Source organism: Pisolithus orientalis (genome assembly GCF_024613125.1).
Source record: "Pisolithus orientalis strain OTSU chromosome Unknown F5J12scaffold_11, whole genome shotgun sequence".
NCBI lineage: Eukaryota > Fungi > Basidiomycota > Agaricomycetes > Boletales > Pisolithaceae > Pisolithus > Pisolithus orientalis.
In genome coordinates, this window is record NW_026260792.1 from 681,937 (window position 1) to 694,133 (window position 12,197).

Genomic DNA, 12,197 nt, shown 5'->3' on the forward strand with positions numbered 1-12,197 from the left:
GTGCTTGTGCTCTCGAGGCATAGGGAGAAAGGTGAGTACTGCACAGGTGAAATTCCACAAGGGAACAAGTTGACACCACCTTCAGTGAAAGAACTCTGGTACCATTGGGGAGGCAGGGCCATCCCACAAATGAGTCAAATCATTTATGACCTCGAAGCCAGCCCCAGCAGAATCTGCAACTGAACCTGTCAAGAAGCTTACTCTGAAAATTCCAGCTTGAAAATGGCAGCCTGATCCGACCCCCACATGCTCACCCTTACCAGATCCAGCCCCTTCACTTTGCAATCCTTCACCAACACCCCATCTCTTTTTCTGCAGAGCCACTCCAATGCCTGGACCTTCACCCAAGCCCTCACCAGTCCCTGTCGATGATCCTCATGCGTCACTTCTGATCAATGAACTGCAAGTTGAGATTGAACCATTTTTTGTGACTGCAACCAGTTTACTGGACAAACCTGGAGATGTTGAAGTGACAGCCCAGAGTGACACTCCATCAGCCACAGAAATTCTGGAGGTCAAATACCCACATGAGTGGTCAACAGTGAACATTGTTGAGTGTCTGCAAGTGCTCAAGGTGAGGGCTGAGGATGAGGAATTCAAGCTGGAGCAGGTCTACTGGCTGCTGGAGATGTTGGCAAGGTGGGTAACACATCAGATCGAGACTGTGTGGGCTAGATGGGAGGAGCTGTGAAGGTTGAAGGACAATCTCCAGGACCTGTAAATAGCATACTAGAGTCTGTGGAATTTTTTTTTGTACTCATATGCTCCAAATTTGTAAGAGGTTTTCATGCATCAGTATTAGTACTACAGTAAGGGAAGGAAAAGTAAGACTTCTGAAGGAAGAAGTGTTGTGGAATTTTTTTTTTTTTTTGACTCTTTCATGTGAGTGGTGCAGAATTTATACAAGAGATGAAACAGGTGTTGATAAAAGAAAGAACAGGGAAAGAAAAGAAAGGAGGTAGAGAGAAGGACAGGCTACTCATCTGACTCATCCAAAGGGATGCCAGCAAGCATAGGGTCTGGGAACACATCATCTTCAAGATGATCCAGGTCTTGTGAGGAAGTGCCAGTCAGCTGGGCAACTTCAATACAAGCGTTATTCCACAGGAAATAGGGGTATAGGTGAAATGCAGCAAAGTGGAATTTTGAGATAGTGCCATCTAATTCCACAAGTGTGTACGAGCCACCTTTAGTGTGTCTGACAACGATCATAGGCCCTAGGTAGCACAGTTTAGTTTTCTGATCAAGTTCCAGTTCAATACAGGAATTCTGCATGAGGACAGGTGACCCTGGTTCAAAGTTAAAGTCTTTGATAGAACATGCAAAACAGTCGACGAAATCCTTGGCTGATGCAAAGTGGGATTTTAGGACCAGATCATGGATGCAAGCGAGGTCCTCCAGGCATTTCTGGAGTTGGCAAGCATGGTGAGCAATGAGGTCTGTGGTTGAGTAAAATTCTGCCTTGAAAAGGGCTAAAAACATTGCTTTGACCAGATTGAAAGGGAGTCTGGGTTCAACACCATGAGCCATATAGAATGGAGAAAACCTGGTTGCCTTGTGGAATGTAACCCTCTCTGCCCAAAATACTGCAGGGGCTACTTCTGACCACCTCAATGCTTCCCCACTACAACTTTTTACCATTGCCTCTCTTACATCAAAATGCTGTCATTTGACAACTCCATTAGCCTGTGAGTTATAAGGAGAAATGCATATGTGACAAATTCCAAAGGTCCCAGAGAGCCAGTCGAGAGCAAGAATGTATGGTCCCCCATTATCTGTGACAATCTCTGCAACAGCACCCCAACAGCACAGGATCTGCTCAAAGATGAATTTTCTGATGGTCTTGCCAGTTTCTGCACAAAGCATAGCCCACTCTGGATAACTAGTGAGTGAACAGCATGCTTGGGTGATGTAGTGAAATCCGTTCAACTTTGGCATTAAGAATGTGTCTGTATATGCTTTAAAGAATAGGGGGGGGATGGCGATGACTGGCAGAATATGTATGTGACGCAAATGTCATATTTGGCACTCATGACACAACTCAATGTACCAGCAGACATCCTGCTCTAGCATAGGCCACTGGAAACAAGTCAGCAAACACATGCAGGTTGAGTAGATACCCTTGTGTCCTAGCTCATCATGAGCCTGACAAAGGATCCCGAGTCATTTGTGAGGGGTGACTACTAGTTGGTGACATCCTTGAGGGTCTTTTCTCCACAGCTCTCCTCCTTTGATGAAATACTGAGTGGCAAGATGCACCAGGCTTTCTGACTCCCCTTCCTCCAATCCCTCTGGTGTCTTCTTTGTCTCCAAAAATTCCTTCACCACTTTCAATCTCTCCTCTCTCTGGATCACTTTCTCCAAGTGTGGAATTTCTGTCTTGTAGACACTTGGTGAGGTTTGTTCAGAGGAATAGATGCCTAGACTTGGTGACAAGACTGAAGGTGAGTCTGACAAGGTACTTGGAATTTCTGAAGGGTAAGGCTGGGACTTGAATCAGGCTTCCCTACAGTTCAAGAGCTCGACAGCAAAGGCTCCATACTCATCCATCCAGTCCTTGTAGTCCTCTTCCCCATCCTCATCTTCTTTTGCTTTTGGTCTCCTTGAAAGACCATCCAGCACCACATGCTTGTATGCAGGGACATGTATGAACTTGAAGTCAAATAAAAGAATTCCTGCAATCCAGCAGTTGATGGTAGCATTGGGCTGTGAGTCAGGATTGTTAATCATCCCCTTTATATATCACATGTCAACCTCAACAACTAAATTCCACATGCCAGAAATGTGAAGCCTGACATCATGTAAAGTGCAGAAAAGACCAAAGAACTCCAGTTTAGCTTGACTGTAATGGCATTCATGGTCGTTGAGAGTTATTGAGCTGAACCTTGCAGGGTAGCATTTTTCATCTTCCCCCTCCTGCATGAGGAGGTATCCTACAGCGATATTCGAAGTGTCAACTGCTAGAATGACCTTCCTTTCAGAATTGTAGTTGATAGTATGTAGCATGGGAGATGAGACAATAGCCTGGCATAGATATTCCATGGCTTCTCTGTGTTTGTCATGGAATTTGAAGGGGATGTCTTTCTTGGTCAGCTCAATGAGGGGACATGTGTATTTAGCAAAGTTTTTGATAAAGATCCTGCAATACAAGCAAAGACCTAAAAATCCATGCACTTCAGTAATGTTTGTGCAGTAGGGCCAGTCTTTAATCTTTTGGACTTTAGCTTTGTCCAGAATTCTCCCCTCAAATGACACCTTATGCCCAACCACTATGATAGACAGTGCAGTGATGATGCATTTCTTCGCTGAGATGGTAGCTCCTGTGTGACATAGACAGTGTAAGACATGGTTGATGTTCTGTAGGTGCTCCCAGATGAAGCATCTGATCCTGGCATTTTGTGGGATTGTCTGGTAGGAACCATCAGAATTTTGGTAACAGGATTTTGGACCTTTGATTGGGCAATCATCAATGAAATGGATGGTTACTTTGGGGATTTTGTCCTTCAATATCCAACAGACATCTCTGTGGAAAATCTGGATGGCATTCATGTAGCCCATAGGTAACTTAGTGAGTCATAGAGTACTGATAGGAGTTTGGAAGGTAGTGAGGTCACAGTAATCATCATGTATGGTGCAATGATTGTATCTGACCATAAGATCCAAAATTCCATAGACAGAATGGCAAGTGAAGGCTTCAGCAATTGAATCGACAAAGGGGGGAATGGCTGAGTCCTGGATAGAAATGGCATTTAGAGGTTGTAAGTCATGGACAAGGTGCAGAGATTTCCCATCCTTCTTGACTACACAGAACCAATTTGAGCAATAGGACAAGGTAGACGGTTCATAAACTCCTGTGGAAATCTTTTCTTTGATGATGTTAACGACTTCATGGAGAGAAGCAGGGGGAATGGGAATATTTCGCTTGACCCAGGGTTTGTGGGCTAGCATAGGTATCTTCAGGGATGGGAACATGTCCTCTCGAAAGGTCCCTCTTTCCAAAGCATCCCAAGTGAAGGCAGCCTCATGTGTCTTGACCAGCCATTGTACTAGGTCTAATTCTGTAGGCCAAAGGAACCTTGCCAGGTCCAGATCAAGCTTGTCAGCTCTTTCCTGAGTAAACCTGGATCCTGGCATGAATGGTGGGGGATGAGTAGGTAAAACAGGCAGATCTGTGAGTGGGTCTTTGGCCTCCTGATGCTCTACCTGGAATTCTGCTGGCATTGACATCAGTGCCAGCCTCACCTTCCTTGCTACAGGATTGTACTTTAAGATATGATAAATGGGATCAAGCTGATAAGCAGAGCATAAGGCAGAGATTGTCAGTGGAGAAATGGTAGTAGCAGTCAAAAATAAGAAAGAGTCAGTTGGAGAGATGGAACTAGTATCAAAGGGATCGACAGGGAGCATACTGTTGCTTTGTAAATCATAGATAAATGCTGCAGTGGAATTTTTGAAAGTGTCTGTGGGCAAAAGGGTAGTAGTCTTCAAGGGTAATAAAGGAGGATCAGAAATGTAGAGAGGACACACAGAGAAAAGATTATTGTGGCCTCCTCACAATCCAAATGAGTCATCAACCAACACTAAAAACCCTGCTCAGGCTGTTTCATATGGTGACACATTTGTTTTCATGTGAAGAAGTCTTCTTTGTCTTTGGAATTTATGAAATGTGGAAGGGGATGCAGTCTGTTGTGAAGTCGTGTTGGGATTAAAACTTGTTTCCCAGAATTAGGGTTGCAGATTTCTAGAGACTGTTCTCCATCAGGGAAATCATGGAGGACACTGGAGAGTAGGCAGAAGAAGGGTTGACCAAGCAGTAAGTTGAAAGGCATGCAGTCAATGACTTGGATTTCTAGATGGGCCTTGATGTTTCCTATGTGCAAGGTGGCATTCTCTATGACCCCAAGGGTGCTTTCTTTGGATTGGTTAGCAGCCTCCAGAGTCATAGTCATGTCAGTACAGAGGGGGGCCTCTAAGGCTTCCCACAACTCCTGTTGCAAGGCCACTACCTGACATCCACTGTCCAGGATACATTCGACATGAAGTTTGTCCATTAGGATGCCATCAACAGCATGTAATGGCACAGTAGTGAGGCCTACACACTTCCCTTCTGTGTCTCTGACCCAATGCTGTTCATAGGACACCCAGGTAGCAGAGGCAGAAGCTTCTGACACTGTTTCTAAACTCCCAATGGTTATCTTCTTCATTGTGGCTAGCTCTCTAACCTGCTTGCAAATCTCTGGGCTGACAGCTAAGAGATCTTTGGTGGAAATTTCCATCTTTGCATCTAAGACTTGGTCTATGAGTCATTTGGTAGCTGCTGCTTCATCAAAACTGCTTTGATAACAAAATTGGGGTGCAGAATTTGTCACAGGCTTGGATTTCCAGAGATCTGTGGGACTAGAGACAACTGGAGTTTTAGTAATGGCTGGGATCTCTGTAGAAGGGATGGAATTGGTTGGTGTGGAATTAACCACTGTCCTGGGGGCAGTTGATGCATTAGCATGCACTGGACTTGTCACAAGGTTTCACAGACAGTGGGCCAGAATATCTACACTGTCAAAATGAGTGACCTTCTTCTTCTTGGTATTATTTTTCAATTCTTCTACTTGCACATAAGCTCTCGCCAGGGTGCACTGGTCTTCTTCATTGGCATTACTCTCTAGTTCTTCATCGATTAGGTAGGAGGAGGGATGTAAGTCTACCTGAAATGCCATGGATTCTTCATTAGTGAAGAACATTGTGCTGATGAGATGAGGTGGGGTATCATGTCCTCAAGACGAGCTCAATGACTGGCTAGGACATTGTATGGAGATGAGGTTTGCTGAGGCGATGATAGAATTGCACATGGCAAGGAAGTTGTCAATCTTTTCTTTAAAGTTCTGGCCAGTGGCTGTCCTAGGAATGTCAGAACCATCAGGCATAAATATTCTTCCCCCTATCAGGGTGCATTTCCTGGCTTGTATGTATTCACGACACAGTGCACACTCTGCTGTGCAGTGACCATCGGTGCTTCTGCAGAAGAAACACTGTAGATCGAAGGAACAATGGAATTGGCCTTCTTGACCTTGTTGAGGAGGCAGGGCAGAAGCAGGTTGCTGGGTGACTTGTATGTACTCACATTTTAAGATAGTGGGAACAGTTGACAAAGAAGGGGATGTGGAGCTCTGGGGAAACAAAGCCAAAGAATCAGGCTGAGGGAGATTTCTTTTTGCTCTGCTGAGCAGGTAGTTAGCATGCTTGTAGACCAGATCAAACTCCCAAGGCTCATCGATGTCATGATCTAGGTCCAAAAGTTGCAATCATGTGAGCAAGGAATTGCAGAACCTTGGGGGAAACCCCTCAAGGAATTTCTCATTGATGTAGTCATCAGGAAGTTTCTTCTTCTTCTGGATGAGGCCAAGGATGTGTCGAAATTCCTGGATGCATTTACCAAGATCTTCCAGTGATCCCATAGTTTTCTGAACTTGATGGTAGAGTAAGGTTTTGAGGTCAGCTTTGGTATAGCAATGATCTTTCACCAAGGCACCTGGATAGTAGTTCAGAAGTTCTTTGGAAAATATGTCCCAGTCATTGAAGCCATCAGTTGCAGTGTCTAAGGTGGACCAAAATTCTGCCTTGTTGTGATTGGCATAACGGATGACCCAGTGGATTTTATCTTTTCCAGTGTCAAGGCCAGCTTTGATGCAGAGTTGTTCAATGTCTTCAAGGTAGCGAGTGATGTCTTCAGTATGGCCAGAAAACTTTGGGGCTTTGTTAGAGCCCCTGAGTGGCATGTCTCTAGCTCCAGACATTATGTGAACAGATGTGGAATTTATGAGTGGGGAAACTGAGGTATTCTGAGTGGGAACTTGGGTGGGGGAAATGATAGTGGGAATTAAAGTGAGCAATTGCAAAGGGATAAGAAGTTGTTCAGCAGTGAGTTTGGAATTACCAGATAACAAGGACAAAGAAGAGGTTAGTTCTGAGAGAGGCAAAAGTTCTTGACACTCTGCTGGAGGATCAAAGGGTTTGTCAAAGTTGAAACCTCCTGGAAACACTGAGTAAAATGCTGGGGACTCTGGCCTCTGAAGGATCTCATCTAAACTGAGATCTGAGTCTGACAAGTGTGGCTCTGAAATATCTCTGGGATCAGCTACCAGGATTAAGATTTCTGATGAAGAAATAGATAGTCTGCAGAAGGGCTCTAGGAGCTCTTCGAGTTTGGATCTTCAACAAGTGGGTCATAAGGATCTCCTTTCTGGATCTACAGACCCCTCACAGTGGGCTCCAAAACAATGTGGGACACTACCTCTGGGTAGCATGCAATTAGGGGGGGGAAGCTGCAGGGTAATCCCTAGGCTTGACCCAAGGGGTGCTGAGTAGGAAGGAGATGTAGAATATGATGATAGAGTCGATCAAGGAGTTGAATGTGGGGCACAGAATTTAATTCCACAGAGATGTAGGTGAATTGGGTACAAGTAGACTTGTTTATGAAATTCCAAGTGACAACCTTGGTATGAAGAAGTATTTCTGAGACTTGTGAGACATGGAGGCAAGACACAGAAATGCAGAAGACACAGTAGATGCAGAGTACACAGCAGACACTTTGAACACCTAGACATGCAAATGACTTGGATAGTGACACCAAAAGATGGGTGGTCTATTTCTGACATCATGGTGGAATTATATAGTACAAGGGAAGTAGGTATGAGTCAGAGTAAGGTGGGGCAGAAAAACTAAAAGACCAGAAAATAAAGGAATGGACATCAGATGTCAGTGAAATACAGATGCACATGAAATAGTCCAGTGGGTAGTAGATGAGAGTAAGAATGGGACAACAGTAAGGGGTATCTTCCAACAGAACAAGAGTATGCATACCAGTGGGAGGTGGAGCTGAGTGGCACAGGAGGGCAGAGCATAGTGTACTGGCACAAAGTCCAGCTTGTGGAATTTAGGGCGACAGGGGAAACCAGAGTTTTTTTTTTTTAGAGGTAAGTGGCATGGATGACTGGTGATGTGGCTGAGTGGTGGCATGGCTGTTGAATTCTGGGTGACTCTGCACAAATGCAGAATTTCCAGATCAGCATTTTGATGACTGAGTGACATGCTGAAGGTCAGTAGAAACTCCAAAGGTGACAGGGGTTGGGAGGAAACACAAGGACATGAGCAGGAAAAATTCCGAAATTGGTTTGTCATAGAGGCCTGTGGAATTTAGTGACAGATTTCTGTTCCAGCCTCAGGGAATATACAGCTCCCTACACCACCCTGGAATTGAATTATGATACCCATGATAAGGAATTGCTTGCTATTTTTGAAGCATTCTGGACCTGGCACCATTACCTTGAGGGCTTGGCCTCACCAGTTGACATTGTCACCAACCACAAGAATCTCAAGTACTTCTCTACCTCCAAAGTACTCACCTGCCACCAAGCTTGATGGTTGGAATTCCTCTCTCAGTTCAATATGATCATTAGATTCAGACCCGGTAAGCTTGGGGCTAAGCCTGATGCCCTAACTAGACAATGGGACATCTACCCCAAAGAGGGGGATAGCAGCTATGCCCAAGTGAACCTGCAAAACCTGAGACTGATCTTCACCCAGGAGCAACTCGTGGTCTCCCTTTGTGCCACTTACCTTGAGTACCTGGTCTTACAGGCAGTTGTGTTAATGGATATAGAAAAGCTCCATAATGATATCCTGACCACACTACTGGATGACCCAATCTCACAAATCTGCCTGTCTGACATGTCTGATCCCCAGTGGTCAGTAGATGACACCAGTTTCCTTCAGCTTGATGGAAGGATCTACATGCCAGACTCAAATGATCTCCAGCTTAGGATCTTGCAGCTTAAGCATGGCCACCCCCTGTCTGGCCACTTTGGCCAAAACTGCACTTTAGAACTCTTCCAGCATGAGTACACCTGGCCTGGCCTCAGGACCTTTGTCAAGGACTATGTCCAGTCCTGCATGGCCTGTGCTTGGGCTAAGGTTCCCCACCATTGGCCTTATGGCCTTCTCAAACAACTTCTGGTGCCAGAGAAGCCATGGAATTCCATCTTGATGGACTTCATTGAGCAACTCCTGGCCTCATCCAGCTTCACGGCCATCCTCATAGTAGTTGACCAGCTTTCCAAGCAGGCCATCTTCATCCCCACCCACAACACCATCACAGCCCCAGAACTCACCAAACTATTCCTACTCCATGTCTTTTCAAAACATGGAGTGCCAGCCCATGTAACCTCAGACTGAGGCTTGGAGTTCATGTCTCACTTCTTCTGGTCACTTGGTAAGGCCTTGGATATGCACCTACACTTCACCTCAGGCTACCACCCTGAAGGCAATGGCCAGACCAAAAGGACCAACCAGACACTGGAACAGTACCTCCAAGTCTACTGTAACTACCAACAGGACAACTGGGCTGACCTACTACCTTTGGCCAAGTTTGCTTACAATAATGCCCCTAGTGCTACTACCAGTGTCTCACCATTCTTTGCTAATAAGGGCTACCACCCTAACATCTTGGTATACCCAGAGCACGATCTCACCTCTGCTCAGGCTTGTGATTATGCAGTTGACCTGGATTCACTGCACCAGTACCTTCATGAGGAGATGACCCTCACATAACAGTGCTATCAAGGACCAGCCAATGCTAAACACATGCTGGCCCCAGACTTCAAGGTCAGAGACCTAGTATATGCCAAAGCCAAATATTTCCAGTCAACCTGGCCTTCCAAGAAACTCTCAGAAAAGAACCTTGGGCCATATCTGGTCATAGCTCAGGCCAGTACCCACTCATTCACCCTGTGCCTGCTGGACTCAATGCGTGCAGTACACCTGGTCTTCCATGTTTCCCAACTCAAGCCAGCCTTCCCTAATACCATTCCAAACCAGACTCAACCACCACCCCCACCAGTTGAAGTTGATGGTGAACTAGAATTTGAGGTAGCCAAAATCCTCAACTCCAAGGTTGACTGGCATCACTAGTTTTGGTTGCAGTACCTAGTCTGGTGGACTGGCTATGAAGGGACTGATGAAGGAACCACTTGGGTACTAGCTACAGAGCTGGACAATGCTTCTGAACTCATACAAGAGTTCCACTCCTGCTACCCTGGTAAACCTGGCCCATTCCAATGAGGACCAGCCTCAACCAGCCTCAGTTCTCTGTTCTGTTCTCTCCTGGTATCTAGTTTCCTTTATCCTCTATCAGTATATAGTTTTCCTTACCTGATGGCATCATCTGGTACCTGGGTCCAGTCAACATTGACCCAGCCTTTGTCATCATTGTCAGTCACAGTGATCAGCCTCAATTCAGACATGATAAATAGGATGAGAAAGAAAGATGCAAAGGGCTTAGTGGGCCACAAGTATCACTTTTTCAAACTCAGCCAGTGTTCAAACTCAGCCTACCACTCTCACAGGGGTCTCATGGGTTTGACCCCTAAGAGGGGGATACTGTCATAGTCATGTCTCAACCCCAGCTGGACTTGGCCTCACACTCACTCAGTCCAGCCTCAGCCTCACCAATTGCTTATCCCCAGATGTCCTAGTGCAGTGAACACTACTTTGCAGTGCATGTCATTTCAGTTAAGCCCTGCCTGGTCTTGTCCCTGGTCCACCCTGTCCTGGTCTCCATTGTCTTTGTCATACATTACTAATACTTGTCTTACCAATCATCTTAGCAATCCTTGTGAGACTGGCATTACTGGTCTCTGTACTATAGCTACTTCTAGTATATAAACTCTTAGATACTTGGCCTGTATTCCTCAGTCTGAAATCAAATAAGCTTTATCTGTAATCCTCAGCCTCAGACTCAGACTGTGACCCATGCAAGGGAATAGCACTGTAATCTCAGTCACTAAGTCCAACCAGTCCATCCCTCTGTATCCTTGTCTTTCCTCCTGATCCTGACCCCTCAGCCTTGTGCCTGCTTCAGTCTCCAGTCTGGCCTCAACCTGGACAACCTGAACTTGACACACTTATACCTGTCATGGTTGACAGAACAAAAATAATAAATTTGAAGCCCCCAAGTTAGAGAGAGAGAGAGAGAGAGAGCTGAAGTAACAATGAATGTCAACATGATCCATTCCCTTTGCCCTGCCTAGTGCTGAATAGCAGGCACATTTTTGACACTTTCTAGGCCAGCTTGAGGCTAGTCTCCCCCTTAATCAATTGCACTCTTCATTTACAGGTTGATCAACTTGCATGACTCAGTTGCATTCACTCCCTACCATCCTCCTACTGCTAGAGTGACTTCCCTTGGGTTGAACTCACCCCCTCAGATCACTTATCCCTAGGCTGGAGCCCACACCCTCTTACAAGGTAGCAGATACCTGCTCCCCAATCTGATGCTGGGTCTTTGATGGAACATCTGCATTCATTATAACCCAATCAATAGATGTCTCAGTCTGTTTCATGTCTGGTGATGTCACACCAGTAACTCTGTATCTTGCTCCATTGGATTCTGAGTGTAAAGTAGTTCTCAGGCATAACTGGCTCACCCAATACAATCCATTGATTGACTGGGTCAGTATTACTTTCTGGACTCATACACAAGGAATGCCAACCCCATCAACACCCCCTGTAAGCCCAGTCTCCACTGGTCTCTGACTCCCTGGATTGTGCTCCCCTGAAAGCCCCTCACATCTCATTAATCAATGCAGCTGCTTTCATATGTGCCTGCAAGCTCAAAGGGTCCACCCAGTTCCAACCTCCCCTCCACCCCTTGGACTCAGCTCAAGCCCAATTGGCCTCAGCCTCAACTCCCCCAGCCTTACCCAATGTCCTGGAGGAGTACAATGACTTCACTGATGTTTTCAACAAGGCCCTCCCATCTCACTAGGAGTATGACCTGAAGATAGAGCTTGAAGAAGGAACAACCCTGCCCCTTGGCACCATCTACTTGCTGTCCCCAGTCAAGTTTCAGGCTCTCTGGACTTTCATTGATGAAAATCCCACCACTGGATTCATTCATCTGACCTCTTCCCCCTATGCTGTGCCAGTCCTCTTTGTCAAAAAGCAGGACAGCTCCCTCCAGCTTTGTGTGGATTTCCAGGGCTTAAACAAAATAACTAAGAAGGACCACTATCCACTACTGCTTATCTCCAACCTCTTGGTCCCACCAAGCCACACCAAGATCTACACTAAAATTGATCTCTGGCATGCCTACCACCTCATTTGGATTGCCCTGGGCAATGAGTGGAGGACTGTGTTTCAGACTT